We start from the raw sequence: 9,584 nt of genomic DNA on the forward strand, positions 1-9,584 counted from the left end.
TATTTTCTAATTGTTTGCACTGGGTATAATTTAAGTCTTCTGCATTACCTGTCTTAGGGATGGCAGGAATTGAGAAACCTTCAAACCTCAGGTCCCAGACTGCTGGGTTCTGAGTCTTGGCCACAAAAGAAGGCACGAACTTGAAGGATACTTCTTTCCACCCCTTTGAGTGAGAGACGTCGTATGACAAACCATGGATCTCTCCCACTCTCTTAGCGGACGCCAAGGCCAGCAAGAAGACGGCCTTGAGGGTGAGATCTTTGTCCACGATATCCTTCTCGGGTTCAAAGGGGGGACGACACAGCATCTTCCGGACCTTGTCTAAGTCCCACTGGGGCACCCTCCTCGCCTGAGGGGGGCAAGACTGCTCGAAGCTTTTGACAAGCATCGCTATGTCTCGAGGCCCCCAGGTCGATGCCCTTCAGGAGGAAGACTTGGCCTAAGGCAGCCCGAACTCCTTTTATGGCAGGGATTGACATCCCTACTTTGTCCCTGAAAAACACCAGAAAATCTGCTATGTCTGGGACAGAGGCCTTAAGAGGTCTAATGTGCCTCTCAGAGCACCACTTCGTGACGGAGGCCCATTTTGTCTGGTAGACCGCGGCTGACGACTTTCTCAGGTATACAGACATTCTCTTAGCCGTGGAGGAAGAATATCCTTCTTTCTTCAGGAGCCGCTCTATAGTCTCCAGGCGTGAAGACGTAGGGAGAGTGGGTTGTCGTGGAGCCTGAGAAAGTGAGGCTGGTGCAGAAGGTCTGACCTGGCGGACAGAGGCTACGGCGGTTGACTCGATAGGTCTTTTAGATCCGCGAACCACTCTCTCTCTCCGGCCACCAGGGCGCTACCAAAGTCATCTTTAGGTTTCGGGCCGTCCTTACTCTGTTGAGCACTTGTCTTATCAACGTGAAAAGGGGGAGAGGCGTACACATCCAGATTGTCCCACTTGTGCTGGAAAGCGTCTTCTAAGGCTGCTTTCGGGTCTGGTACAGGGGAGCAATAGACTGGGAGTTGGGCGTTGAGGTTGTTGCAAAGAGGTCAATCACCGGGGAAACCCAGCGTTGAATGATGAGCTTGGCTACTTCTGGGAGAAGGGACCATTATGTCCCTACTATCTGGCCCATTCTGCTGAGGCCGTCGGCCAGAACGTTTTTCTTCCCGGGAATGAACCTTGCTAACATCACCACTTGATTTTCTTCTGCTCAATCTAGAATCTCTATGGTGAGATAGCACAACTCCTTCGATTACAAGCACCCTGCTTCTTTATGTATGCCACTACCGTGGCGTTGTCGCACATCAATGCCACGGTGTTTCCCTTTAGCAGACTTCCGAAGTGTAGGCAAGCCTTCTGGACTGCTTATAACTCCACGACATTGATGTGGAGTTGCCTCTCCCCTTCCAACCAGGTCTCACGTGCCGTTTCGTCGAGGAGAAGGGCTCCCCATCCCTGGTTGGAGGCGTCTGTGAACAGTAGTAACTCGGGAGGGCCGGTCCCGAAGGGCGTCACCTTGAGTGAGTTCGACTGGCAATGCCACCATTCTAGGGAGGGTCTCTTGTTTGGAAGGACTGGGATTAGCACCTGCTGTGAATCCGTCTGGCACCAGAGGTTCTTGAGATTCCATTGGATGGATCTGAGCCTTACCCTCCCTTGGGGAACTAGGTTCTCCAATGAGACCAGGTGACCTATCAGCCTCTGCCAGTCTTTCGCCCTCCTGGGGTGTTCTGACAGGAACGGCTGACTAATGTGCCTGAGGTTTCTTGTCTTGTCCTCCGAAGGGAAAACTTTTCCCCGAATGATGTCTAATGTCATTCCTAAGTAGTTCATTCTGGTGGATGGAGATAGATTTGACTCCTTCGGGTTGATTACGATCCCCAGATCCTTGCAAAACTGGAATAGACTTCTCCCTAGTTCCTCCAAGAGGACCATTGAGGCGGAAAGAAGACACCAGTCGTCCAGGTATCTGATAAGGCGAATGCCTCGTTCGTGAGCCCCCACTGAGACAGCCTGGAAGACTCTCGTAAACACTTGGGGCGCTGTTGACAGACCAAAGCAAAGGGTCCTGAATTGCAGGATCTGGGAACCCCATTTCACCCGGAGGAACTTTCGACCCGAGGTGTGGACCGGAATCTGGAAGTATGCGTCCTTGGGGTCGATGGACATCATATAATCTTTCTCCCTCAAGGACAGCAGGACTGACTTTGGAGTGTCCATTTTGAAGTCCGTCTTCTTGACGAACTTGTTAAGAGCTGACAGATCTATAACCAGTCTCCACCCCCCGGTCGTTTTCTCCACCAGGAACAGGCGACTCTAGAAACCTGGCCCTGGGAGAAGAACTTCTTCCATGGCACCCTTCTCTAATATGGAAGATACCTCCTCTTGAAGGGCGGTCCTCTTCAACGGGTCTTTGCGGGCTAGCCATTCTGTCCGGTTGGCCGGAATAAGCGGGGGTGGTTCCGTTAGGAACGGAAGTCTGTAGCCCTCCTTTAGTACGGACACTGTCCAAGGCTCTGCTCCTTGAGCCTTCCATGCTTGCCAATGACGTCTGAGGCATCCTCCAACCCGAGGGTTGGGCGGGGATAGGGGGCCTCCCACTCTATCTTCTTCTAGAGGGGCGGCCTGATTTGCCTCTCCTAGAGGTGGAGTAACCCGACCTGAAGGAGCTTGAGGGCGCTGGAGCTCCCCTGCGCGGGGGCTGAGGCGTTGCGGACCAGGAGGAAGAGGGGGGCCTCTCTCCTCGTAGTGCTGGTAGAGGCTTGGGGTGTCGCGGCACTATCCGAGACGGACCTCTTATAGGGCGGTCTCCTAGGAGTCGTAGGTCTGGGGAGGTTAGCCTCCTTCCTTTTCGAGACCTTCTCCATTATGGCTTCTAGTTCCTTCAGAGGAAACAAAGACTCTCCCCACAGGGGAAGGCTGCGAATGGCTCGCGCCTCCCTGTCTGGTACCTTCCGAGACACCTTCGCCAGAACAGTGTCCCGCTTCTAGAGCACCCAGTTAGCTGTTAGGGCGAGAGACTGATATGTCAAAAACTTAAGGGTTTTACCCCCGGAAGTAATGAGGTCCCTCAGTAGGCCTTGCTGGTCAGGGTCCTCGGGGTCGAAGGAGGCTTGTACACCTACCAAAGTGGAAGCCCACCAGTCCAGCCAAGAGGAGACGTTTACTAAGTCCCTTGACATTTTCTCCATCATGGAGGCTTCTGCTGGCGAGAAACAGACTGGGGCCGAAGAGGCTCTACCGTCTGAAACGCCTTGACTAAGGATGTCTACTGCTGACTCCACCTTACAGGGGCCTGGGCGTCGTCCCGCTGGTACATAGACTTTGCCTTGGGGTCTGAGGCCCTGGAGCAATTTCGAGGACCTCTGGGTTTTGGGGGCCTCGGCATTGCTGGCCACTACCTTGCCGACATACTCCTGCTCTAAGACTAGATCTCGGGCCAGAGGAAGTGCTAGGGACGTCTTAGGTTGGGAGGGAGTCTGCATGATCCTCAAAAGGCTTGACTTCCAGGAATCTTCATCCGTAGCCGCAGGTTCCGCTATATTGCGGTGCCTTCTGAAAAGGCTAACCACTCTCCTATAGACGAAGTCCTCTGTCAGGGAACCCTCCCCTCCGTCAGCCGAGGTCTCGGCTTGGGGCCGGGGAGCTGGGTTACCGGGCACGCCGACTGGACGTCTAGCTCTTTGGGGCCAGGGGCGCCGTCCTGCCGAGGTACTGGATTTTATCTGCGGGGACGTCCGCACCAGGGGCCTGGGTTAACGCAGGCAACGCTGGTTCAGCGGGGACTCTCGTCCGCCCAAGGGCTCTGGGTGCCGAGGATGCGGTTCCCGTGGGCTGACCCGACAGCGGGAACCATTCCTTCCGACCCGAAGGCCGCACCAGCTGGGCTGGTTCGGCCAGGCCGCCCGACAAGAAGCGCGTTTCCCCCCGCTGGGCTGAGTGAACCGGAGGCTTCGGGGACTTACGCCTACCTGTAGAGTTCTTCCTACGGCTTGATCTCGAGGAGCCGGGTCACCGGGCACTCCCCATCGGGCGCTTCGGTTCTGGAACACCAGGCACTCCCTTGCGGTGGTACCGGTCTTCCCCGGCGGGAGCTCCGCACCCGGTTCAGGGGTCAGAACCGGCATCGCCGTACCCTCGAGGACTACCGTTCGTGTGTTCTCTCTGGGGGACGCGGACACGGATCCCCGTGGGCTGACCCGACGGAGCGAACCGTTCCTTTAAGTCCGAGGGCCGAACCAGCTGTGCTGATTCGGCCAGGCTGCCTGTAAAGAAGCCCGGTTACACCCGCTGGCGGGGTGAACTGGAAGCTTCGCGGCCTTACGCCTGCCTGAAGAGGCCTTCTCGCATCTCCCTGCGAGGGTTATATCTGCGTCTGGAGGATGGCCTTCGTGGTGAGAAAAACCCTGGGCTGCCGGTCCGGGGAACGCTGCAATACAGACCTGGGAGGCTCCTTCTCGGCGAGGCCCTCAGCTGCAGAAAAGACTGAAAAATACGCCAAAGAGACTGGAGAAGAATTAGGGACATTTTTCCCCCACATGGGGTCATCAGAGGAGACGTGGCCTGCTTGCACCAGGACTCCGTCTCCCCACACACTCTCGAAAGTAGCACTTACCTCGAACTACTTTCTTAGGAGTTACCTTCTCCACAATAGACCAACCTCGTCTCCTATTCTGGGTAGGGGAGGGTGGTAGGGAAGCTCTGTCAGGCGAGGCGCCCGGCGCTAGTCTTCTTAGGCGAACCCTTCGTCGCCTGCTTCTTCTTGGTGCTATACCACACCCACTCAAACTCCTGGGGAAGAGCAATGGGCACTTCCCCGCAACTGACTTACCTCGTCCCCTACTCTGGGTAGGGAAAGATGGCTGTATAAGAAGCTCTATTCGACGAGGCATCGGGAAGTACATGGCGAGGAGAGGCTCGTCTTCCTATGAGCCTCTTGGATGTATTCTCCCTCTTGGTGCCGAAGTGCACTCACTGCACTACGTTCCAGGACTAGTAGTCCTGACACGTGGTTGTAGGGGAACATAAGCTGCCCCTACACGGCTAACACAGAGGATAAGGGGAGGAAGAATGATTTATTGTAAAATTGTTTCCTTCAGCTATTAATTCCTTGAAGGGAATCAAGGAATACACTGGGTAAGCACACGGGTGGAAGGTGAACGCACAGGAACACCTGGGAAAAGTACACTAGAAAACGCAAGTTGCCACGCTGGGAATACGTGGGGCACTAGAACGCACACAAAGGATCGACAGAGATACGAGAGCGAGAGATGTTATCGTCTCGCGACCAGAGAACTTAATGAGGAAGGTGACCCAGCAAGCGAGGAAGCGACCTACCTTAATCCTACCCTCGGGGCACATTCCTGGATGGCGGGGGTAAGGCTACTTAGGGCGCGGAGCGGGGGGGGGGGGGGGGGGGGGGTAACTACTCAAAACTCTGGTCGGCAGAGAGAGATAACCAGTGATCTCCTAAAGAACGTAGTTCGAGGTAAGTATTCGTGTTGGAACAAATATATATATACTGTGTGTATATATATCTATATATATATATATATATATATATATATATATATATATATATATATATATATATATATATATATATATATATATATATATATATATATATATATATATATATATATATATATGGTTGAATGTGGCAGTAACTATAGTGAAGTTTTTCGCTGGAGCCACCCTTGGTTACGTGAAAAGACCTGAGTTTTGGAAAAATATTATTTTTCTTTGTTTCTTACTTGTCAAGAATTATATATATATATATATATATATATATATATATATATATATATATATATATATATATATATATATATATATATATATATATATATATATATATATATATATATATATATATATATATATGTCATGACAAGTAAGAAACAATGAAATTTTTTTTTTCCAAAACTCAGGTCTTTTAACGAAACAAAGGGTGGCTCCAGCGAAAAACATCACTATAATTACTACCACATTCAACCAATTGATAATCTTCACATACTCACATAAAAGCCCCAACAGAAGCCCATCAAAACACACGGAAATAACTTCGCCATTACATATATATTCGGAAATTTTGGAGGAATAAAACAGTGACTGTGGATTAACCATACGCAAAGTTACACCCAATTAAAAAAAAAACTTTCCTGGAAAAATCTCAAAACATCAAAAACTCATAAGAAACACAAACTGTGATGTTAAACTTTGAGGAGATACCTCACACTCGAACTTCTAGGAAGACGCTCTTATTCTCTTCTACTTCTTCTTCTTCTCCTCCTCCTCCTCCTGTGAATATTACAATTTCCGAATTATCCGTCGAGTGAAAACTTTGGCGGAAACGTTCCACTAATGAGTGGGCCTCCTCCTCCTCCTTCGAGAGAGAAAACTCCGATTTAAAATTTCAGGGGCCGACTTCAAAGTGAAAAATTCAAACTACAAAATGTACCGGATTCCTGCCAAGATACATTAGAGGGAATTAAGAAATCTTCTTCTGGGGAAATGGTAATTAGTGTGTTCCTTCTACAAGGGAGATCTATAAGAGATTCCATATTTCTTCCAGTCTTTATTATTAACATTGATATCATCATCATCATCATCATCATCAACATTATTATTATTATTATTATTATTATTATTATTATTATTATTATCATAACTTGAATAAAACACCATGCCACAATTATATGCGTTGTAAATTTAAAAACAGCAGAAGCTTTCGCACTTTTTCCAAAATGCCTCATCAGCTGAAGAGGCAGAGGCACTTTGCAAAAAGTGCCAAAACTCCTACTTTTTAAATAGACAACGCATATAATTGTGGCTCTTTAATACCAATTATTATTATTTTTATTATTATTATTATTATTATTATTATTATTATTATTATTATTAGCTAAGCTACAGCACAAGCTGGAAACGCAGGTTGCTGTAAGTTAAGGGCTCCAACAGGGAAAAAGAGCCCAATGACGAAAGAAAATAAGGAAATAAATCAGCTACAAGAGTAGTGATGAACAATTAAAATATTTTAAAAACAGTAACAACATTAAAATAGCACTACTAAAATTTTAAAATAACAAGAGGAAGATAAATAAGAGAGAGAAGTGTCCCTGAGTGTACCCTCAAATAAGAAAACTCTGACCCAAGACAGTGGAAGACCATGATACAGAGGCTATGACACTACCCAAGGCTAGGTAACAATGGTTTGATTTTAGAGTGAATATTCTATATCTGACACCGTCACTTAATGTTAATAGTAAGTCTACATTTATCTTTGTTCCTTTTACAGACCATTAGACGAACGAACACGAAATCTAGAGGACACATATAAGCATGCTCATATATAAATGCACATAGAGAAACCATACATATTTATTGTCTCCATTCCTTTGACTCGTACAGCAGAAATTGTTTACAGGCTCTCTTACTCTGAGAGAAGTATATATATTTCCGGTCATGCTCAGCGGCACTGCGAGACGTATAACTACATGGCCTCACCCCTATCCCTTGGGTAGAGGAGAGGTAGTAGTCATACCATGGTGAGAGGGTGGTGCATGTGTGTATACCTATCGAGATATTTAGCCTTCATTTTTGACGGGTTGCATACACTAGAGTATATGTATAATTATATATATATATATATATATATATATATATATATATATATATATATATATATATATATATATATATATATATATATATATATATATATATATATATATATATATATATATATATATATATATATATATATATATATATATATATATATATATATATATATATATATATGTGTGTGTGTGTGTGTGTGTGTGTGTGTGTGTGTATGTATGTGCGCGCAGCCTAATCTAAATTACCATTCCTGTAATATTCCAACCACGTGACCTCTTGCTCCTCGAAGTTGAAAATTCATAATGACAGCAGCGTAAAAACTAATAGAAAACAACTAGACTTTCAGCTAATATAAATTAGCGCAATTATCTCCCCAATCATAGGAAACTCGACGGGAAAAAACCCCTAATGCATAATTTCCACATGATTTCCTAATTGTTTTATTTGGCTGTTTTGATGCGGGAAATTGATATAATATCCTTATGAAAATTATTTTTAGCCAACCAGCTTCCCTATTCCTATTTTAACGTAGGAATTCCATCTTTGCGTCTGTGGCCCTTTTGGTGCAAAAGTTGGAAGTGTTTTAACTTGCGCGTATTTGGTGTATTTAAGAATTGATTCTAATTAAAGTATATTATTTTACGTTTACTTTATATTATACACATTCTTTCATCTTTCAGGGCTGAGACCTATGAAACGTGAAGTAGGAGATGATGAATGGAGAAGTATCGATTGAAAAGCTCAAGATAGAGACGGCTGGCGAAATTTAACCGAGGCCCTTTGCGTCAATAGGTGTAAGGGAGATGATGATGATGATGATGATGATGATGATAATAATGATATTTCTTCATTTCCAATACATATCTCTGTAACGTTATTTATTTCATTTTACTATTAAATAAAAAGAATTGGTAAAGCAGTGTACGCAACCCGTCAAAAATGACGGGTAAATATTAAGATAGATATGCATATATAAGCAACCCCCTTCTTTACAGGGTATGACTACTCCCTCTCCCTCTTACCCCAGGACTGTAGAAAGGTGGGCGTGAGAGGAAAGAAATAGATATTTATATCATAGATATACAGTGTGTCTATATATATATATATATATATATATATATATATATATATATATATATATATATACATATATATATATATATATATATATATATATATATATATATATATATATATATATATATATATATGCAGCTTATATATTAACACACACACACACACACACACACACACACATATATATATATATATATATATATATATATATATATATATATATATATACATATATATATATATGTATATATATTCTTTATTATGTGGGAGATTAAAGACAAAAAAATATTAATAGGTACCTTGCTCTCTCTCTCTCTCTCTCTCTCTCTCTCTCTCTCTCTCTCTCTCTCTCTCTCTCTCTCTCTCTCTCTCTCATCTTTTTATTCTCTCAATATATTCTTTCATACTCCCTCTCCCCCCACTTGCAGCCATCAGAGCCAACATCACCCCCCCCCCCTTCCACTCCCAAACCTCTGCTCCTATTGCTTAAAATATAAATAGATTTATTTTCAATCATCCCGTAACTTGTGATTAATCTTCTTCAGTATTACCCCATTTTGAAGTCTGTCCTCTAATTGAATTATTTTCTATTTTTTACTTATACATTAGTCATTTTATGTTCTGATATTTTTTGTTACTTAATTTTCTTACCCCAAATTCCATGAAGATAATATCTTACTTTATTTTGCACTATTTTTACCTTTATAGAAACTTGTAATATCAGTTGAAGTACAATGGTGGAATTATTATTATTATTATTATTATTATTATTATTATTATTATTATTATTATTATTATTATTCTATAGAAAATTTCAATATCCAATTACTTTTCTGAAGCACAATATGATTATTATTATTATTATTATTATTATTATTATTATTATTATTA

Source organism: Palaemon carinicauda, chromosome 17 (assembly GCF_036898095.1).
Source record: "Palaemon carinicauda isolate YSFRI2023 chromosome 17, ASM3689809v2, whole genome shotgun sequence".
NCBI lineage: Eukaryota > Metazoa > Arthropoda > Malacostraca > Decapoda > Palaemonidae > Palaemon > Palaemon carinicauda.